Source organism: Stomoxys calcitrans, chromosome 5 (assembly GCF_963082655.1).
Source record: "Stomoxys calcitrans chromosome 5, idStoCalc2.1, whole genome shotgun sequence".
In the NCBI taxonomy this organism is placed as follows: Eukaryota; Metazoa; Arthropoda; class Insecta; order Diptera; family Muscidae; genus Stomoxys; species Stomoxys calcitrans.
Window position 1 is genome coordinate 69,161,076 of NC_081556.1, and position 24,043 is coordinate 69,185,118.

The window sequence follows — 24,043 nt, forward strand, 5'->3', positions numbered from 1 at the left end:
GACCCCAAATCGGCGGATCGGTCTATATGGGGGCTATATCAAGATATAGTCCGATATAGCCCATCTTCGAACTTTACCTGCTTATGGACAAAAAAAGAATCTGTGCAAAATTTCAGCTCAATATCTCCATTTTTAAAGACTGTAGCGTGATTTCAACAGACAGACGGACAGACGGACGGACATGATATAGCCCATCTTCGAACTTAACCTGCTTATGGACAAAAAAAGAATCTGTGCAAAATTTCAGCTCAATATCTCTATTTTTAAAGACTGTAGCGTGATTTCAACAGACAGGCTAGATCGTCTTAGATTTTTACGCTGATCAAGAATATATATACTTTATAGGGTCGGAAATGGATATTTCGATGCGTTGCAAACGGAATGACAAAATGAATATACCCCCATCCTTCGGTGGTGGGTATAAAAAGGAGAAATGAAGAATGGAGAAACGCCCATCCCCACGCAAGTACTGATGCACCTACGCCGGAGCTTATGCCACCCCTGTCGGAACCATTTTGTTCCTTCAAAAAATCCCAGGAACCTACTGGAGGTACGTACAAAGGAGAGCCCACGTCCCTGCAGACCCGTACATGAACACAGCAAGTGCTCATTAGTCTCCTTTCCATTCTCATCCAGACAACTCCTACAAAAATCATTGTGCTGTATTCTCATACTCGCCCCCATGTGGCCTATGGCACAATCCCCGGTTATGACCCCTGTCAAGGTACTCATCGACCTCTTGTCGAACGCCAGACGCTCTCTCGTCCTCCTCCGGTCGAAGACAGGCCAGAGCGTTTTTGCAGTCGGGCAACCATCCACCGAGTCCCATCTCGTTGCCGCTACCGCCACCGCCACCGCCGCTATCGAAAAATAGAAGAAAAATATTCATACATTGCACAAATTAATTTATATACATTATTAAAATGAATCGTAATAAATACCAATCTTAGCATTTTGCGTAGAGCACCACGAAATCTAGATCCACATTTATTATCTTTCGTCCTCAGCGCGATTTTCCAAGTCAATATATCTCTATTTGGATACTTAACTATTAAAATAAGATAATATTAATAATATTTATATGCTACGTATACCATATTTGCATCCTTAAATTTTCTCCAATTTGTTGCGTTTGGAATGTGTCCTTTCTATTTCTTCACATCCTAATTTGTTTCGCTTTTCACCATTTCAGCGTTACATTGTTTACAATATTTTTTTTTTACTTTGAAAATATAATTAAAATATATATATTGTAGAGAGATAAAAAACACACACTTTCTATTTTTCTACATATTTTGTTTTTTGTCTAGCGACGCCACTTTGTTTCTCTATATAACAGAAACGAGGCATATATGTGACTCATTCTCACTTCCTTTCGCAATGGATAAAATTGAAAGGGAACACAATATGATCCTGATCAATGCACAAATCATACTATTAAATAACAATTTAATTCGCACAATTAAAATAAAAAAAAAAAAAATTTTCAGCCAAATCAGATAGGAATTGCGCCCTCTAGAAGCTCAAGAAATCAAGTCCCCAGATCTGTTTATATATGACAGCTATATCAGGTTATGAACCGATTTGAACCATACTTGGCACAGTTGTTGGATATCATAACAAAACACGTCGTGCAAAATTTCATTCAAATCTAAGAATTGCGCCCTCTAAAGGCTCAAGAAGCCAAGACCCAAGATCGGTTTATATGGCAGCTATATCAGGTTATGGACCGATTTGAACCATACTTGGCACAGTTGTTGGATATTGTAACAAAATACGTCGTTCAAAATTTCATTCCAATCGGATAAGAATTGCGCACTATAGAGGCTCAAGAAGTCAAGACCCAAGATCGGTTTATATGGCAGCTATATCAGGTTATGAACCGATTTGACCCGTACTTGGCACAGTAGTTAGATATCATAACAAAACACGTCCTGCAAAATTTCATTTCAATCGCATAAGAATTGCGCACTCTAGAGGCTCAAGAAGTCAAGACCCAAGATCGGTTTATATGGCAGCTATATCAGGTTATGAACCGATTTCACCCATACTTGGCATAGTAGTTGGATATCATAACAAAACACGTCCTGAAAAATTTCATTTCAATCGGATAAGAATTGCGCACTCCAGAGGCTCAAGAAGTCAAGACCCAAGATCGGTTTATATGGCAGCTATATCAGGTTATGAACCGATTTGACCCATACTTGGCACAGTAGTTGGATATCATAACAAAACACGTCGTGCAAAATTTCATCCTAATCGGATAAGAATTGCGCACTCTAGAGGCTCAAGAAATCAAGACCCAAGATCGGTTTATATGGCAGCTATATCAGGTTATGGACCGATTTGAACCATACTCAGCACAGTTGTTGGATATCATAACAAAACACGTCGTTCAAAATTTCATGTCAATTGGATAAGAATTGCGCACTCTAGAGGCTCAAGAAATCATGACCCAAGATCGGTTTATATGGCAGCTATATCAAAACATGGACCGATATGGCCCATTTACAATACCAACCGACCTACACTAATAAGAAGTATTTGTGCAAAATTTCAAGGGGCTAGCTTTACTCCTTCGGAAGTTAGCGTGCTTTCGACAAACAGAGGGACGGACGGACATGGCTAGATCGACATGGCCTGATATAAATAAATAATGATAAACAGGTCTGGGGACTTGACTTTTTGAGCTTTTAGAGGGCGCAATTCCTTTCCGATTTGGCTGAAATTTTTGCATGAAGTATTTTATTCTTACTTTCAACAACTGTGTCAAATAAGGTTCAAATCGGTTCATAACCTGATATAGCTGCCATATAAACCGATCTGGTATCTTGACTTCTTGAGCCCTTAGAGGTCGCAATTATTATCCGATTTGGATGAAATTTTGTTCGACGGATTCTCTCATGACCATCAACATACGTGTTTATTATGGTCTGAATCGGTCTATATCCCGATACAGCTCCCATATAAATCGATCTCTCTATTTTACTTCTTGAGCCCCCAAAGGGCGCAATTCTTATTTGAATTGGTTGACATTTTACACAGGTCTCCAATATATAATTTAATTGTGGTCCAAACCGGACCATATCTTGATATCGCTCTTATAGCAGAGCAAATCTTTTCTTATATCCTGTTGTGCCTAAGAAGAGATGCCGGGAAAAGAACTTGACAAATGCGATCCATGGTGGAGGGTATATAAGATTCGGCCCGGCCGAACTTAGCACGCTTTTACTTGTTTATTATTAAACGGCCAAGGTTTTATAAAGGCGATTTTGTGGTACATATTACGGCCAAACAGCTGAATGAAATTATAATGAATTGAGCATCAACCGAAAGATATTTTTCCAGAAAAAGAAGCGACGAAAATATATGAGAAGTAATTTTTCCAAAAGAAAAGCCACGAAAATGAGGAATTAATTTTCAATAAAAGAAGAAGAAGCATGGGTGTGAATGCAGCCATAGGTGGGAGCATTAGTAGTGAGAGTATGAGAAACAACTGGTAATGTTCGAGGAAAAGAGTATTACTATTTATGGTTGGCGAGGGTGTTGTGGGGCTGTAATGTGCGTTGTCTTACTCGACATATTGGTCAGCCAATTTCTAAAGGCTCAGCTTTGTGCGGAATTTGCAATTTTATTGTTGTTTGTATGTATACCTATTGGGAGCCTACACAAGGCAAAACATTTTGTAACTACAGTAGAGATCGAATGCAGTAGGTGGGTGGGTGTCACTTATTGTATTTAAACATAGAAGTGAAAATTAGAAAGACAGCCGGTTATGAATGATTCTGTTCAATCAAACTTACTTATTGTGTGGCTATACTATGCACTCAATAAATGAAATAGTTGGTGGACAGTTCAAAGAAGAAGGAGAGAGGATGCAGTATTTTGCAATATGTGATGGGCTCACATCTTTATTATGTAAAATAAAATAATTCCTTTTTGCTTGTATGTCCATATAGACGATGTAATTTATTTTCTTGAAATCTTCGCAGCGAATAAGGATTCTTTGATAAAATATATATATAAAGTCAAGTATCTGAGCACTCACCTCTCCCTAAAATACTAATAAACGGACCTTTAAATTTATTTAGAAGCGATGATATAAGCACTTTAGAACAGGTATCAGTGTAGGAGTGGTTTACGATAAGCCATAATCGAATTATAAGAATGTAGACCTAGAAGATCTTATGAAGACTTGAAAATATTTAGACCTTATCCCAGAGAAATAAGTTTTCAGATATCAGCAAATACTCTTTGCTCATTTGATAATTAAGATTTTTAACATTGCACAAAACAGTTTAAACTTTTTAACTTCTAAACAATAGTTAACGCATTTCCTTAAATTTTGGTTTAAAAGTACACAAACCTTGAAGCCATGAATACAAATATTCAGGACCAACTGTCTAGGGGACGTCCCACTACCATAACAACCCCCGAATAGAACGTATTTGCTCACAAAGACAATTTGTGTCTTCAAGACAGTGAAGCTCGATATTCATATTTTTAGAGCCCATACCCCAAACCGGACATATTTGCTGGCTTTTGCAATAAGGGGTTTAAATGAGTGGTATTTGAGATTACAAAACTTATTTGATATCCATTTTTGTGGCCAATGGCAATATTAGGTTCAAATAAATGATATATAGATATATGGGAATGGAGCACGTTGCTGATATTTTTTCAGGGCTTAGTGTTTGGGGGACCACCCCACTCCCCAAAACATCCCTAACTCGGGAATATTTACCGATATCAAGTGCTATATCAAGATATAGGTCATCTGTGAACTTTAGGCTTTAATTTCAGCAAACGTGTCTACATCGTCTATGAATATTACGATTTAGTATGTATTCTTTGTAGTGTTGAAAAATATCGTTTAATGGACTATAAATAGAATGGTCAATGGTCAGGATTTGGTAGGATTATTCTTAAATTTTGGTAGGAAATAATTTTCTTGAGTGGCAACACTGGTAGGCACATGTCTAAAAAAAAAGTACAATACATATGTATGAGAAAATATGACGATTAGAGCGCGCTCTATTCGTATATGACGTATATAAGATAAGTCTTAAGCTAAATTTAGAGCTCTAGCTAAATCCGCAAGGAAAGTACCAAATGGTACCAATAGTAGCACTAAACGTACGTTTTCTCCCACTTTTAATACGAATCAAGAACTGCATTTTACCCTTTAATTACACAAAGACTAATATTAATGTAAAATTTTTCGAATATAAAAAAAAAAAATAATGTCATTGCCCTAGCTTATCTACTTCCACCACATCTGATTGCTTTAGCGGTTTGGCCCAATCAATTATACACACAGCTCTTAATACACATATTAAAGGAACGATTGTTTTTAAACCCAGAAAACTCGATATTACTTTGTTTTTAGTTTTGAATAACTTTTAACTTTTGAAAAAGGTCCCAAATTGCTAGCGGGGGTAACGTGGTACTTTCGAGCTTTAAAAGTTATTAAAAAAAGTACCAAAGTATCACGATTATCACTCCATCCTCAGTGAAGAAAATAAATAAAAAACTGGTAAAAAATATGCCGTGTGAGAACGGGCAGAAATATCTCTTTGAAAATTGAAATGGTTAGAAAAGCCCGAACAATTTTTCGAAATACCAAGGTGACCAACTTAAGGGACCTGCCAAAAGGCGCCCGGACAACCAAGGACCTTGAAATTTTGTACACGATCTCGTTAACACTTCCGAAATCAAAGAAATCAGCTGTTTGTTGCCAGTTAAATGAAATCGACCCTAAATTAAACTGATTTAACCTTATTTAATTTGATTTAACAAATTTGTGATTTAACCAGATTTTTCACAACTTTAACAATTATTACTCATAAAAAATCAAAACGAAACGGCGAAACGTATTTAATGAAATTGGCATCAATCGAGAGATATTTTTTCCAGAGATGTGCAGAATATTTATGAAAATTAACTTTCCGAAAAAAAATCCATGAAAATGAATTAGTTATCAGTAAAAAAAGAAGAAACACAACAAATTGTTGATGCGATTTACCTTTGCACCCGTTATTTGTGGTACTACAAAGCTGTAGTGGTGAGAGTGAGTGTCTGATATTTGCGAGAGAGAGGTATGCTAAAAGAGGTCACTATTGGAGTGCGGGTGTGTGTGATGTCAGCCAGTAGCTTATACCGCGGCTATGGACAATGACGTTTGCAGTTTAATTTGTTGGAAAAGATTTATGAAGCCTTAGCAGCTATATCAAAAAAATAAAAATGATTGGATATAGAGCTGTTAAAAATTATATCAAGTCATGATTAGTTCCGAAAATAATGTTCCAACTTACATTTGAAGTAGATATATGAATGATGCATTGAATGTCGAGTGGTATAGGATTCCATATTGTGGCGATAGAAACTGACATTCTGAAACTAGGCTTTTCTGTCTTAAGGGTATAATCTTTCTCCTTAGACCTTGCAAATGTGAATTTTTGGTAAGGATAATGTGGGTTGCGTGTAGTAATAATCCTGTGCAGAAACAACAAGGCCTTCATGTCGACCACAGAGTTCAAACTGATTCCATTAAAGGTATTGGCGTAATGGGATATATGCTGCATCCTACTCAAACCAAAGACGTACCGTACAATATTATTAAACGCCGCATTTAATTTTTGACGACTTTCCGAGTGAAAATGAGCAAAAATTCCCCAACCATATGACAATTCCGATACCAGATAAGTCATGACCAAGAAGAAACAAATGTTGAACAGTGCAAAAGAATGAATTAGCCAAAAATATTGTTTTTTCAATTAACACACACGGCTCTTAAACAAAAAAAATTGGGTCTTCCACCCGCCAATGAGCTGTGCCCAATTTGCAGCAAAGACTCAATTTTATACCGAATCTTGGGAACCCACCATCAAGGATTCAGCTAAAAATTTATACAAAATAAATTTGGTTTAAGGGCATAATATTATTCTACATACCAAACTTCCATCAAACCAGCAAAAATTAAAGCTTCTAGAACCGAATTAGGATGGTCGAGAGATCGCTTCATTTGGAAGCTATATAGACTGATTTTGGTCGTATTGGAAATGTCAGCCAAATCGGACAAAAATTGGGGCTTCCAGGGGCTCATGAAGTCGAATCGGGAGATCGGTTTATATGGGAGCTATATATAAATCTCAACCGATATGATCCGTTTGCAACCCCCGACGACCTGTATCGATGTTAAGTATTTGTGCAAAATTTCAAGCGTCTAGCTTTACGCGTTCGACCGCTATCGTGATATTGACAGACTGACGGATGGATCGACTCAGAACGTCGAGACGGTCAAGAATATATATACTTTATGGGGTCTTAGACAAATATTTCGATGTGTTACAAACAGAATGACTACATTAGTATACCCCCATCCTATAGTGGTGGGAATAAAAGGGAGTTGTGATCATACATGGAAAGGTAAATGGCATTCACTGCAATTACAATATCTAATAGGGTATTTTTGTCAATCCTTTCCCATTTATACAGTCTTATGTACCGTAATTAAATTTTATGACAAACAAAAAGCCATCAACCATCAATACTTAAAATAAAGCATAAAATGAAATGCCATCGCACTATGGTCGGGGCTGACGAGGATTAAAATAAGCTGATAAAAGCCATGATAGTGGTAACTACACCACCGCGTTCAGCGTCCACTTGAATAAATAGCACCACATTCAATTAGATCTAAACTGTAAATAACATAAGTACTGGTTTACATGACATCGAAAGTTGCAGTTTAGGAATAAATTTCAAGGATGGAGCAATTGACGGAAATGAGGGTCTTCCTAGTGCCTATGAATTGGTCAAATAGCATATCAATGATTTTTTTGACAAAAACGAAGAGCAACGCAGTTCCGATTAACAACATCACTGGTTGCAACAAATTAAATTTAAGCATTTGCAAACAAGAACTAATTCCGGAATTTAGCTCACTCTACTTTTTATTGACCAGTTTTGCCAACATAGACTTTTTTGCTACCAATGTTGATGAGTATTTTTATTCTGATAGTTGTTCACGCTCTAAAAATTGCCGCAAAATAGAATTAGAAACTAAAACGGCTAATCGATTAACAGATTCTAGATACCTCCAACAATCTCTCCTTCAGCTTTCGGAATTGTAAGAAAAACATAAAAAAAATATCTTTATTTTTTAAATTTTAATTAAAGGAGTTTTTTCTTACAACATCTTACACTAGAAAGTATTGTGTTTAGCTTATCTCAAGGCCTGATTATGCACTCGTAAATGTAGGAAAAAGTGATAGTTGAACGAATTGAACAAACAAATTGTATTATCAAACAGGGAAACACAAATTTTACATGCAATGTGGGACAAATAAAAAGCTTTTTTTGATCTAATGGTTAACGCTATTTGATTTGATTTTGAACAAACAAAATATGTCTAATGAGAAAACAAAATCAAGAATGTATGAATTTTACGTATTTTGGGCGAAAATGATACAACAAGCTGGACCAAATGGTATACACTGAGTCACAAAAGTTAGTACGTACCCATGTAACCTAATGTCTTTATGAAAAAACAACTCGTAGTTGATTGAAACAGTTAAATTAAATATTTTTTCGATGAAAGTATAAGCAGTTTTCATTAAGAACTACCAAAATTAATTATTATAACAATATTTTTTGTTCGGTATGCTCAAAGGCTAAAAAGGACCTAAATTTACGTCACAAAAGTATGTATGCATGACGTGCGGTATGCATTACATATAGGGTGATTCCATAAAAAATTTCACACACAAAATAATGTTAAAATTTATAAAAAATTTCATTTCAAAGTGGTTTATGCGTGATTTTTTCAATATGTAACAAGTAAAAGCGTATTAAGTTCGGCCGGGCCGAATCTTGGGAACCCACCAGCATGGAATCTGCAAAAAATTTATACAAAATAAATTTAGTTGAAGGGCATAATTTCATTCTACATACCAAACTGCTGTCAAACCAACAAAAATAAAGCTTCTGGGAATCGAACAAGGATGATCGAGAGACCGGTTACCATTGAAGCTATATAAGTTTATAGACTGATTTGGGCGTACTTGGCACTGTTGTTGGAAGTCATAACAAGAGACAATATGCAAAATTTCAGCCTAATCGGACAACAATTTCGGCATGTTAGGGCTCAAGAAGTCAAATCGTGCGATCCCATATATTACTATGGGGGCTATATCAGGTTATTCACCGATTCGGACCGTACTGGGCACAGTTGTTGAAAGACATAAAATCCATGTGCGAAATTTCAGACAAATCAGATAAAAATTGCGGCTTCCAGGGGCTCATGAAATTAACGGGAGATGGGTTTATATGGGAGCTATATCAGGTTAAAGAACGATGTGGACCGTACTAAGCACACATTTGTTGAAAGTCTTAACAGAACACTACATGCAATATTTTACCCAGATTGGGCAAAAATTGCTGATCCCAGGGGCTCAAGAAGTCAGATCGTGCAATCGGTATATATGGGAGCTATATCAGGTTATAGCCGGATTTGAACCGTACTTGGCACAGTTGGTGCAAGTCATAATAAAACATCACATGCAAAATTTCAGCCAAATCGGAAATAATTGCGACTTGTAAGGGCTCAAGAAGTCAAATCGGAAGGTCGGTTTATATGGGAGCTATATCAGTTTATAGACAGATTTGAACCGCACTTGCCACAGTGGTTGGAAGTCATAACAGAACACCACATGTTAATTGGTGTAATTGCGGCTTCCAGGGGCTCAAGAAGTCAAATCGGGAGATCGGTTCATATGGGAGCTATATCTAAATCTGAACCGATATGGCCCATTTGCGATCCCCAACGATCTACATTAATATTAAGTATCTGTGAAAAATTTCAAGCGGCTAGCTTCAGGCGTTCGACCGCTATCGTGATTTCGACAGACAGACGGACATTTCTAGATCGACTCACAGCGTCTAGACAATCAAGAATATATGTACTTTATGGGGTCTTAGACATACATATCAAGTATTAAATTGTGGCTTAGTCAATTTTTTTGTCACGTGGTAACGTGCGCATCTATTTTTCATAGAGTCTTTTATTAAAAACATCCACCGTTTTTAAGATTTTCATCGTAAAGAACAGTGTGCGGACGATGAGACCATCACCCACTCCCAAGATGATCATTAAGTGGAGGACTAATGATTGAGGTCATTCAGATAAACTTACGCCGGAGCGAGACATCTACGCACGCTCTGATGGAGAAAACCAGCCAGGCCAAATGAATATTGTCCTAACTCGGGAGCCATGGACGACCCGGAAGAAAGTTTCTAGACTGGTATCCATATCATCTACCAATTATTCTTTGCTAACACTGGTATTCGGCCAAGGACCTGCGTTATTTGCCATAAAAATTTATATTATTATGCAATAGTGATGCGACAGTAAGACGGGCATACCTGGCATCACTTCATCCACCTTTCAACTCTCCGGCACCACCAACAACGTCGAAGCTGCAACGGCTGGTGAGGAAGGCAAAGCTGTCCAGAAATAAGGTAATATTAAGATGCGATGCGAACTCTTACTTAACAAGACCTTATAACACTTAGTATTAGTAATACCGCTACCTTTGTTAAAAAGAATAGGGAGGAGGTTTTAGATTCGATGATGTCTAGGCTTGGAGTGTCGCCATGGAGCATTCCTTCTCTGGCCATTGCTACACCTAGTTTAGAATAGCAAGGCCAGCACCGAATCCGATGAGCTTACGGAATAAGAAAACTTTAGCAAGATAGATTAGATGGGTCCAAGCATAGAAGACATTGACGACACTGTCAACAGGATTCCGACCGCATTAGTGGGGACTTAGGAAAATAGCTGTCCTCTTCGAGAAAGGAAATTAGCTTAAGAAAACCCCTGGATGACCGGGGAGATTTGCAATGTTGGGAACACACTTTATAATAGAGCTACGACGTCCGGATGTTTATTGGAATATTCAAATATTTATTTCAAATCAAACTCAAGGTCGGCTTTATTGGGATGTGTATTACACACGGCTAATGGAATGCAATAAGATTATCGGAGCGGCAAAACGTGCCTCCTGGAAGCTTTTCTGAGAACTGGTCGATATCGTTAATGACGCCGCCAAGATTAAAAAATTTCTCTCAAAAACCCATGTCCAAACTGACACGTAAGTAGACGACATGGGAGTGAGAGAAGAGACAACGGAGGACATGTTGAGGCTTTTGACAAAAAAGCATAATGAGATTGATCGAAGGAATCTCATCAAGTCATTATTTTCACAGCGAGCCTTTGACTTCCGTATGCTCTGAATGCCTTGCAGAAGAGCAAAAAGGGTTTTGCCGATGGCATACAACTAGGTTACTTACTTACTACTGGGGGCTAGATGGGGCAATTTGACGCACCACGTTTCCTCAATAGAACGAATTCGATATCTGACAAGGTAAAATACTCAGGAGAGATCTTGGACGGGAAACCTAATTTTAAGTGTCACATTCAGAAGCGTACCGAGAAGGCTGACAGATGTTGGGCACCATGGAGACGGGCCGTAGGCTCGAAATGGGGCCTGAATCCGAGGATAGTCCACTGGTTCTATAGGAGCATGATTAGATCAATACTTACCTACGCCTCAGTAGTTTGGTGGACTGCTATGGAGAAAAAGTGCAACATAAGGGCCACACAACAGGTTCAGAGATCATGCTGTCTTGGCATAGGCGGAGCGATGAGGACCACGCCCACTAGGGCACTGGAGACTATTCTAGATATCCGACCCATTGACATACCGATTATGTGTGAGGCAGCCACTGCGACTATGAGGAGCAGGTCATACCAATGCGGTATAATCGAGACGACTATAGAAAATTTGGAAGGGGTTTTCAATCTGATACCTGAAACGATACTTGAGGTCGAGTGTGAGGCACTGCTGCCAGCGGTACAGTTTTGGATTGGCGGAACCCTGGTAATGCCATCTGGAAGATCATAATATATATGTATATGTTTGAATATATGTTTTTCGCTGCCTACCATAATACAGTTTTGCCAAAATCCGGTGAATAATGCATACCTTATGCTCCATAGCAACTATATCGAAATATGTTCCGATTTGGACAAGATACTAATAAGTACAAGTCATTGTTCAATTGTGTATAACAAAATATTGGACTTTCTGATGGCTATATCTAAAAATAAACCGATCAGAACCATATACGACACGGATGTTGAAAGGCCTAACACAACTCACTGTCCCCAATTTCGGCGACATCGGACAATAAATGCGCCTTTTATGGGCCCAAAACCTTAAATCGAGGGATCGGTCTATATGACAGCTACACCCAAATCTGGACTGATCTGTGCCACATTGCAGAAGTATGTCGAGAGGCATAATTTAACTCACTGTCCCAAATTTCGGCGACATCGGACAATAAATGCGCCTTTTATGGGCCCAAAACCATAAATCGAGTAGAAGGAGGATGTCGAAAGGCCTTACACAACTCCCTGTCCCAAATTTCGGCAAAATCGGGTAATAAATGTGGCTTTTATGGGCCTAAGACCTTAAATCGGCGGATTGGTCTATATGAGGTTATATCAATATATAGAGCGATATCCCATCCCGTTATGATACCGAGGATCATGATAAAAAATTGTTTATTCACTTCATGGAAAAACATTTGTTCAACCGTGCCTCGTGAGTGTATCGTGATTTTCTCGTGAGTCGTGGGCATGATTTCACTAACTCTCGCTTACGCAAGAAGAATTTTAATTCAATCGCGGTAACGCACGATCACGTGATTGGATTTGGATCTTGCTCAAGAATCACGTGACTCACGGTTGACACGACTTCTCACGTGTACACCTCTAGTTCAATTCGCTCCATCCGGTACTGATCTAAAGATTGGATCTGTGTGCCGGTCCGCTCATTGTTAAACGTCCCCTCGTTGGCAATGCATACCGTCAATGTGTACCAGAGAACTGCATAAGACCCAATATTTGGCACTCAATATTTATGAAAAACACTCAATAGACACATATGTCTGTTAATTACATATAACTTAAAAATTAAGTTATAGCTCAATATTGAGGTGGCATACTATTTTAAGCTGCAATTAAAAAAAGTAATAACTTAGTTTTTAAGTGGCATACGTGTCTATTGAGTGCCAAATATTGGGTCTTATGCAGTTCTCTGATGTGTACGTCATGGCATTGAATGATTCTTCAATTTAAGTCTACACGACCTTCCCTTGACATAGGCATGCTGTTTGTATTTCAGCAGTTCGCTCTCGTTCGTGAGTCCCGTCGTATCCTGTGGAAGGAGCCTCAACATTTCCTGTTGTCACTGTTCTCACTCCCGTCTACTAACGTTTCAGTTTGGACATGGATTTTTCGGAGAAACTATTTCATCTTGGCGGCGTCATTAACGCAATCGACCCTGTTCGCAGAAAAGCTTCCAGGAGGTGCGATTTGCCGCTCTGAAATTCTAATTGTATTCCTTCAGCCGTGTGTAGAAAACATCCATATGAAATAGCGCTTTTTTATGGGAACATTTAATATAATTTTTTTTAGAAAAAAAACAAGTGAAAGCAGCGTGCTAAGTTCGGCCGGGCAGAATCTTATATATCCTCCACCATGGATTGCATTTGTCAAGTCCTTTGAATTACTTTTTCAAATATATATGAGCTATATGAAGTTATTGATCGCACTTAGTACAGTTGTTGACTGTTGTTTGAACCGTTGAGTGGAGCGGATGTTTTGTTGTTATAATAGGTCATTATTTTTGGAAGACAAATTTAAGTAACTCATGGATAGCTGCGAAAGAGGTATCCATTAGCCGGTTGATGATCTGCGTCTGTTTCCAGTTGAGCGGCAGATCTAGAGCCCGCGAGTAGGCTTAGAATGGACTCCAAAGACCCAACAGCTGCGGAGATGGTATCAGACCGTAGCATATTGTCTGCTACTGAAACCTAGTAAGATGGATCCAAAGACCTTTGCTAATGTCGCTAGGGACAGTTTGGTGATGGCAATTGTCGGCAAGGGAGAAGAACAGGACTGCATACCTAGGAATAATTGGAGTGGGATAGCCAATGGATTGTCATCGCTTTACTCCGATATCTCCTCCAGTTTGTGACGATGCAGGCTGGTATCGAAGCCGATACAGACTAATTGCCGTCGGGGATCTACGCTCATTTGAAATGTAATGTTGTGCGCTAAAAAGAGTGGTCAAATCTGGTCAGGGGCAGCACTAGACTTAGTCAAGAAGGAAGATATTCCTTCTCGACCAATTACGCATGCTTGAATACCAAGGATTCCCTCAGATCCTGAATCGATACTTGGAAGACTAAGGGAATGTAATCCCAATCTTTCATCCACCGACTGGAAGATTGATAGATTGGATGAGGCTGATGGTGACCGGAGACATGCAGTATTCGCGCTAAACTCCAGCTGTCTCGCAGACCTCAACAAGTCTGAAGGGGTTGTGTCCTACGTCCTACAGAATAGGTTGTCACTGGTATGCATTCGTCGGAGTCTATTACGAAAATTGTCCTTTGGGCGGTAAGAAGTTTCGACTCCTTTAATTCGCCTGGCCCTGATGATGTATCACCGGTTGAATTACAAGCTGTGTCAGATAGTGTGCTTGTATCAGAATTTCATATATACCTGCAAGATGGAGGGACACGAAGGTCATTTTCATTCCGAAAGCAGGAAAACCCCACCACACGAAGACAAAAGACGTTCGTCCTATTAGTCTATCATCCGTTATGCTGAAGACTCTTGAGAGGTTAATAGAAACAAATCTTAGGGCAAAGATCCCTGGAGGTAGCTTGTCGCGGCAGCAGCATGAAACCGTCCACTGGAACAGCCCTTCATGAGCTAGTCGGCTACATAGATGATTCTCTCGCTGTCAAGGAATATACAATGGTAACATTACTTGACTTTGTAAGTGCTTTCAATAAAGTAAAACCGACGCCAATCATAAAGGAGTTGGAGTTTCTTGGCGTCAACTCTATCGTAAGAAAGTTTATTAACTTACTTACTAAAAGATGCATTACGGCAGGCTTGGGAATGTGGGTCTAAAAAGATGGGTCAGTAGAGGAATACAACCATTAACAATATATTATTGTCACTGGAAGAAGAAGGCGTAAAAGTGGTGAATGCTGATGACGTAGCAATTCCGGTCATGGGAAAGTTTCCCAGCACTGTAAGAGATATACTTCAGGAAGCTCTAAGTGCAACAGTAAAATGAGCTACCGAAAGTGATCTACAATATGTATAAATCCGTGCAAGACAGAAATAGTTCTTTTCAGCAGGAGATACAAGTTGCCTACAGTGGAACCTGTCTCCTTGGGTGGAGAGAATGTTCCATTTACAGAAAGCGCAAAATATTCGGGTGTTTTGCTGGACAGGAAATTGAACTTCACATCCAACATGCGGACTGCGCATAAAAAGTCCACCTACTGCTCAATACTTAACCGGATCCAAATGATGGCTTGTATGTGCATCACAGCCGCATTGAGAACGACACCATTTGATGCTCTGAATTTAATCCTACATCTTATGCCTCTCGGCATTGTCGCTAGACATGTCGCAGAGACCACTACCGTGATGTTAAGGGATCTTTCTTATTGGTCATGTAGCGGCTAAGGACTATGTGTTATCCTTGATACAATATCCGATGTTACTGGCAGTGTGGATTACACCCTACCTGTGACGCATTTTGATAAAAAGTACTGCACCACTATTCCTGATAGAACCGATAGGAACTACGATATCCCTGGTAATAGAAATTACATGGTTTCAAACTAAACGACAAAGTGGGCTTTGGGCTGAATTCTAAAGATCTAGAACTGGTCATATCGAAAAGGTTACCTGACCACTGCAGTGTGTATCAAGCGGAGATCATTGTAATTAAGGAAGTGGTGGAATGGCTAAGATATAATGTCTTTACGACGATTGGCATAAATATCTTCTCAGACAGCCACGCATTCCAATTAATTCCTGGAGAACGTATTTCTGTCCACAAAATCTACCCTCGACTGTCGCAGATCTCGCAACGAGATGACAGGACAGTTCAAAATTCACTTGTTCTGGGTGCCGGGCGACAGAGATATCCCAGGGAATTGTGAAGCGGACGAGCTTGCGAGACTACTAACAACGCGACATATTCCAGGGATACTGGAATCTGTGGGTATGCCTCTAGCGACATGTAAGCTAAGTTTTCAGGACCAGGCCCGACGGACAACGAATTATAGATGGTCACAAAGAGGGGGCTGTGAGCATTCCAAAGCTATGTGGCCTGATCTAGATTTGAAGAGGTCTACCGCATTGCTGTCATTGGCTAGAACAGACGTCTCAGTCATTGTGTCCGTGATGACAGATCACTGTCTAATCGGAAAACATGCTGACTGACTGAAGGTTGCAAGCAACGACTTTTGTGTCCCGCCCTAGTAGTCAGAAGAAGTTCCACATTAGGTTCTCATTTCTTTGAGAACCTGTCTGATTTAGCTGATGTGAACATTCGTAAGTCATTGGGCTTTTTAAAGCGATCTGGATGGTTCAACGGTAGGAACTACAATAGAAGGCATCTTCCTTCTTCTGTTCCTGTGACATCACAATGGACGAAACATTTAAGTGGGTCTGATGGCAGACTACCACTTAAACCTAACCAAACCTAAGCTATCGCAGTTGTTGGAAGTCATAACAAATCACCTCACGCAAAATTTCAGCCAAATCGAAGAAGAATTGCGCCTTCTAGAAGCTCAAGAAGTCTGATCGGGAGAACGGTTTATGTGGCGGGTATATCAGGTTTTAGACAGATTTAGATCATACTTGGCACAGTTATTGGAAGTTATAGCACAACAATTCGTTCATTTACAATTCCAACCGACCTACAGTAATAAGAAGTATTTGTGCATAATTTCAAGCACCTAGCTTTACTTCTTCGAAAGTTAGCGTCCTTTCGGCAGACGAAGGGACGGACGAACAGACAGACGGACATTGCTAGATCGACTTATAATGTCTTGACAATCGAGGATATATATACTTTATGGGGTCTCAGATGAATATTTCGAGTTGTTACAAACACCTATAGTGGAGGGCATAAAAAAAGGAAGTTGAAGTCTGTAACTAGCTCAAATTTCGTTTTAAACTACTACTCTAAAAGGCAACGAATATATAGCGAATGGTGTGAATGGTTTCTTTTTATCAGTGTAGCATTTTTCATTTTGTTGCTTGACATGTAATGGTATTACACACAAAGCACGTCAAGTAGCAATCATCGGAAACAATGAATAGCCATAAAGCCCTCTGGAACGGAGAAGCGGTTGGAGGGGATGTTGTATTTTGCTGTCTGACGGGTCATCAGAAAAAAGTCGGCTACAAAAAGGATGTCACTTATCATTGAGCTAAGATTTGAATCGAACAGCACTCATTGATATGTGAGAAGATTGCCCATGTTCCTTAATGAAATGCTCAAGGGTAGATTTGCATTTAACAGATATAGTGACGAAGTTCATGTACGCCTATCCCATGGTGAAGAGAGTAAAAATGTCCATTTGTCGCTCTTTGCAACAAGGGTGTCCACTCACTTTCTCGATAGACATAAAATCCAATCAATTGTTACGATTTATTGATTTTCAGTGTAGTTTCTGTTTCCTATTAAACGCAAACACTGTGTGACAAATTATCGACGTTTATATTTTTCATGCGCATACAAAGCACAACTCTTCATTTCATTGATGCTGGAATATCAGTTTCACATTTTTATGTACGATATCAAAAGAAACGCGCTCAAAGCGTGATCTTTTAAATAGTATCGAAACATGAATTGCTTAATTTTGTTCAATAGGTGCTTCTCAAAATCAAAAGCAAATTAGAAGAGTCACAATGGGAAGCGTTTAAGTTTGAATGGAATTAGCTACGGCAGTACTATTAAATCAATGGTGGACGTCGAATTACTTTCATTTTGGCAGCAGAATGATCATTTTTAAACTTTAACTGCATATTGTGGTTATCAAATTATGGCAATTTGTTGCCAATTTGAAAATTAGTAAGAGTTAAAGCAGAAGCGTTCATTTACATATTACATATATCAATTTCGTATTAAGTGTTACTTGATAAAAACAAAATACTGTACCACTATATCCCTGGTAGAAGACGTCACTGATCTCTAAACGAAATGGCTAAACAGTTAAAAATTCACCTGTCCTGAGTGCCGGAGAACAGAGATATCCCAGGGAATAGACTGAAGGTTTCAAGTAACGACTTCTGCAAAAGCTGAGAGGACGACGAGGATGTGGAGTCTTTACAATATCTGTTGTGTGCGTCCCGACCTGGCAAATACAACGAGTTCCACTTTTGGATCTCATTTCCTTCTACGGTAGGAGGTAGAAGGTATCTTCTTTCTGCTGTTCCTCTGGTATCACTATTGACGAAAACGTCTAATTGAGCCTGATTGAAGACTGCCACATAGTAGGTGCAGCGAATTAGGAGTGTGCTGAAGCATTTTAACTTTAATTTGGAAATTAATTTTGTTGTAAGTAAACAGAAACCCAAGCTCGAACACAAATTATTATAATAAAAACAAGTAAAAAGGCATTAAATTCGGCCGGCTCAAACTTTGGATAGCCACCACCTCGGGTATATACGTAAACTACCTTAAATCAAAATCCGGTGAAATTGCATAACCTATGTCCCATAGCAATTTTATCGAAATATGTCCAAATAATAATAAGTACAAGTCATTGTTGAATTGTGGATAACAAAATATTGGTCTTTTTAGTAGCTATATCTAAAAATAAACCGATCTGAACCATATACGACACGGATGTCACAGTGTCAAATTTCAGCGAAATCGGATTATAAATGCGCCTTTTTATGGGGCCAAGACTTTAAATCGAGATATCGATCTACATGGCAGCTATATCAGAATCTGGGCCCATTTGGGCCAAGTTGCAGAAAAATGTCGAAGAGCCTAACACAATGCACTGTCCCAAAATTTCGGCGAAATCGGACAATAAATACGCCTTTAATGGGCCCAAAACTTTAAATCGAGAGATCGGTCTATATAGCAGCTATATTCAAATCTGGACCGATCTGGGCCAAATTGAAGGAGGACGTCGAAGAGCCTAACACAACTCACTGTCTCAATAAATGCGCCTTTTATGGCCCCAAAACCTAAATACGAGAGAGATCGGTCTATTTGGTAGCTATATCCAAATCTGAACCGATCTGAGCAAAGAAGAATGTCGAAGGGTCTAAGACAACCCACTGTCTTAAATTTCAGCAATATCATACAATAAATGCGCCATTTATGGCTCCTAAACCTAAAACCGTGAGATAGGTCTATATCGCAGCTTTATCCAAATCTGGACAGATCTGGGCCAAATTGATTAAGAATGTCGAAGGTCCTAACACAACTCACTGTCCCAAATTTCAGCAAAATCGGATAATAAATGTGACTTTTATGGGCTTAAGACCCTAAATCAGAGGATCGGTCTATATGACAGCTATATCCAAATCTGAACCGATCTGGGCTAAAATGATGAATGATGTCGAAGGGCCTTACGCAACTCACTGTCCCAAATTTTAGCAAAATCGGATAATAAATGTGGCTTTTGTGGGCCTAAGACCCTAAATCGGAGGATCGATCTATATGGCAGCTCTATCCAAATCTAAACCAATCTGGGCTAAAATGATGAATGATGCCGAAGGGCCTAACGCAACTCATTGTCCACTCAGCAAAATCGGATAATAAATGTGGCTTTTATGGGCCTAAGACTCTAAATCGTCCCATCGGTTAATATGGGGGCTATATCAAGATATAGTCCGATATAGCCCATCTTCGAACTTAACCTGCTTATGGACAAAAAAAAAAAAAAAGAATCTGTGCAAAGTTTCAGCTCAATATCTTTATTTTTAAAGACTGTAGCGTGATTTCAACAGACAGACGGACGGACATGTCTAGATCGTCTTAGATTTGTACGCTGATCAAGAATATGTATACTTTATAGGATCGGATGTGTTGCAAACGGAATGAAAAAGTGAATATACCCCCATACTTCGGTGGAGGGTATAAAAACCATATTGGCTTTGCGATAGCAGGGTGGGTTTTCATATAAAAATGTGCCAATTTTGCATTTAAACATTTTCTTAATGCCTCTCCTTTATGAAAATACAAAGAAATAATCATACCATTATGGCAAAAGTTTACTAAAGCTTGTAGAAAAAAGAAGTATCTTTTTAGAAAATTTAGAAATTTTTTGACAAAAGTCGAAACGTCTACTTTTTGCAAATTTTGACTTTTTGATAAAGTCAAAAGTTGTGTCTAAAATTCGACTTTTGCCATTTTGGTAAAAGTCGAAGAGTCTAAAAGTCCAATTTTCGTCACAACTTGGGATCCCTGGCCCACATGTGCCCTTAAACTATGTTCGTAAGATAAGACCCGGCAAACTTAGCACATTTTTACTTGTTTATTTATCAGATTGCTTTATAAAAGTGATAGTGGATTAATAAGGTTAAGTTTGATGTTCTTAGCTTTAACTGGGTGTTTCATACCACTACTTGTGGTATTGGTCTAAGTTGTAATTGTTGCAGGCAAAAATTGACTTGGGTAAGTAATGAGTAAAAATTTATCGATAATTTAAAATGCGCCTAAAATTATGCACAAATAAGAGTACTGTAGTATTGTAAGTTAAGTTTATACCCAGCAGGAAAAGGCTGTGACTTGGAGGCCTGATACATTCCCTGTTTTGCAATCGCGGGGCCGGTTTCCGAATTTCATGTTTTTTTTATATTTATAACATTGAGATCCATTGCCAGGTTACTACTTAACTTTCAAGGTAAATACATGGCCTTCAGAAGGACGAAATTGCTGCTTAACAAAAATTATTGCTAAGATAATAGATAAGAACTCTCTAGTGAAATGCTAACTTTTCGTGAAAATATTGATAAAAGACCATTTTCAGTTGTTCATTGTAATTCATCAATATTTGCAATTTTACCAGTTCAAAACTGCATTAAGTAGAATTCCAATGCTTTTACGATGTAATGGAGAGTTCTTAACTGTTGTCTTGGCTATAATTTTTGTATTGGATTCGAAAATATCAATGGATTGGCTGTTATAGACCAAAATATCAAAAAAAAAAAAAAAAAAAATTGACAAAAGTCTGAAAAATCAATATCTGGAAGTTCGATTTTCAGCGTAAACGTATGTTCTGGTGGACATTTTTGCTCAGTACAGTCCCTTCTTGAGATTGTACTGAGATTGTACGATGGGCGCCTTAAGATGTTCAAATAGTGGTATTGGATCGAAAATCTATAGGTTTGGATGTTAAAGGCCAAAATATAAAAAACAAGTAAAAGCGTGCTAAGTTCGGCCGGGCCGAATCTTATATATCCTCCCATGGATCGCATTTGTCGAGTTCTTTTCCCGGCATCTCTTCTTAGACAAAAAAGGATATAAGAAAAGTTTTACTCTGCTATTAGAGCAATATCAAGATATGGTCCGGTTTGGACCACAATTAAATTATATGTTGGAGACCTGTGTAAAATGTCAGCCAATTCGAATAAGAATTGCGCCCTTTGGGGGCTCAAGAAGTAAAATAGAGAGATGGATTTATATGGGAGCTGTATCGGGATATATACCGATTCAGACCATAATAAACACGTATGTTGATGGTCATGAGAGGATCCGTCGAACAAAATTTCAGGCAAATCGGATCATAATTGCGTCCTCTAGAGGCTCAAGATCCCAGATCGGCTATACCTGGTTATGAACCGATTTGAACCATACTTGACACAGTTGTTGGATATAATAACAAAACACGTCGTGCAAAATTTCATTCCAATCGGATAAGAATTGCGCACTCTAGAGGCTCAAGAAGTAGAGACCCAAGATCGGTTTATATGGCAGCTATATCAGATTATGGACCGATATGACCAATTTGCAATACCAACTTACACTAATAAGAAGTATATGTACAAAATTTCAAGCGGCTAGCTTTACTCCTTCGGAAGTAAGCGTGCTTTCGACAGACAGACGGACGGATGGCTAGATCGACATAAAATGTCGCGACGATCAAGAATATATATACTTTATGGGGTCTCAGACGAATATTTCGAGTAGTTACAAACAGAATGACGAAATTAGTATACCCCCATCCTATGGGGGGAAATCAAAATCTGGAGAAATCAAAATCTGAAGGCTCGATTTTCACCATAGACGTATGGTCTGGTGGACTTTTTTGCTCAGTAAAATTCCAAAAAACGCGACGGGTCCCCTTAGATGTTCAAATGGCCTCACCCTATTCCAGTTGTCGCATATATTTTATGGGGTACTTCAGAAGGAATTCATAAAGACATAAAGAAGAAGTTGCAGGGTTTTCCTATTGGAAGCTTAAATTTAGAATGTATAAGGTCCTTGTAGCGCTGTTATCAGGCCTGATTTAAAGCTGGCCTTACTAGTTTTTCCACTGGGTATCTATGGTCTTTTTTATAACATTGAAATAAAATTAGAAACATAATAATGAAAACAGTCGTTGTTGGGAGAGCAAAGGAATTAATGTGAGAACGTGTGTACGCATCGTTTTTGTGTCTTAAATTTTAAAACTTTTTTTCTATTTAAACGCTAGGTACGAGGGGAAAAAATAAATATATATTCCTCTATAAACGTCCTGTTATTTTGATGAATTTTGTTGCATAAGATGTATAAGGGCCCTCACATCTTTCCCAAATACATTCTAAATCGAAGCATATTTGCGTATAATTGGCATATAGATCGGTATCCCGAATAATTTCTTGCCTTCTAAAATTCAAATTGTTCATAATGGTATTCTTAATCCTTTATAGATTTTATGTTTAGTAATAAACGATATTTTTGCAGTTGTACAATACATTTAGCTGAATAAATTGTTTAATGTATTTCGGGGGATAAATAATTTAATTATTTAAAAATTTTTAAAAACAAGTAAAAAGGCGTTAAGTTTGGCCGGGCCGAACTTTAGATCTTAACTATATACGATCTTAACTATATACGACACGGATGTCGAAAAGTCGAACATAAGTCACTGTGTCAAATTTCAGTGAAATCGGATTATAAATGCGCCTTTTATGGGGCCACTGTGTCAAATTTCAGTGAAATCGGATTATAAATGCGCCTTTTATGGGGCCAAGACTTTAAATCGAGATATCGGTTTACATGGTAGCTATATCCAAATCTGGACCGATTTGAGCCAAGTTGCATAAACATGTCGAAGAGCCTAACACAAAGCACTGTCCCAAATTTCGGCGAAATCGGACAATAAATGCATCTTTTATGGGCCCTAAACCTTAAATCGAGAGATCGGTCTATATGGCAGCTATATTCAAATCTGGACCGATCTGGGCAAAATTGAAGAAGGACGTCGAAGAGCCTAACCAAACTCACTGTCTGTTTTATGGGCCCTAAACCTTAAATCGAGAGATCGGTCTATATGGCAGCTATATTCAAATCTGGACCGATCTGGGCAAAATTAAAAAAGGACGTCGAAGAGCCTAACCAAACTCACTGTCTCAAATTTTAGCGACATCGGAAAATAAATGCGTCTTTTATGGCCCCAAAACCTAAAACCTAGATATCGGTCTATATGGCAGCTATATCCAAATCTGGACCGATCTGGACCTAATTGAAGAGATATGTCAAATGGCCTAACACAACTCACTGTCCCAAATTTCAGCTAAATCGGATAATGAATGTGGCTTTTATGGGCCTTACACCATAAATCGGAGGACCGATCTAAAGGGTGATTTTTTTGAGGTTAGGATTTTCATGCATTAGTATTTGACAGATCACGTGGGATTTCAGACATGGTGTCAAAGAGAAAGATGCTCAGTATGCTTTGACATTTCATCATGAATAGATTTACTAACGAGCAACGCTTGCAAATCATTGAATTTTATTATCAAAATCAGTGTTCGGTTCGAAATGTGTTCAAATTTTGACAAATTTTGTTCAGCGATGAGGCTCATTTCTGGTTGAATGGCTACGTAAATAAGCAAAATTGCCGCATTTGGAGTGAAGAGCAACCAGAA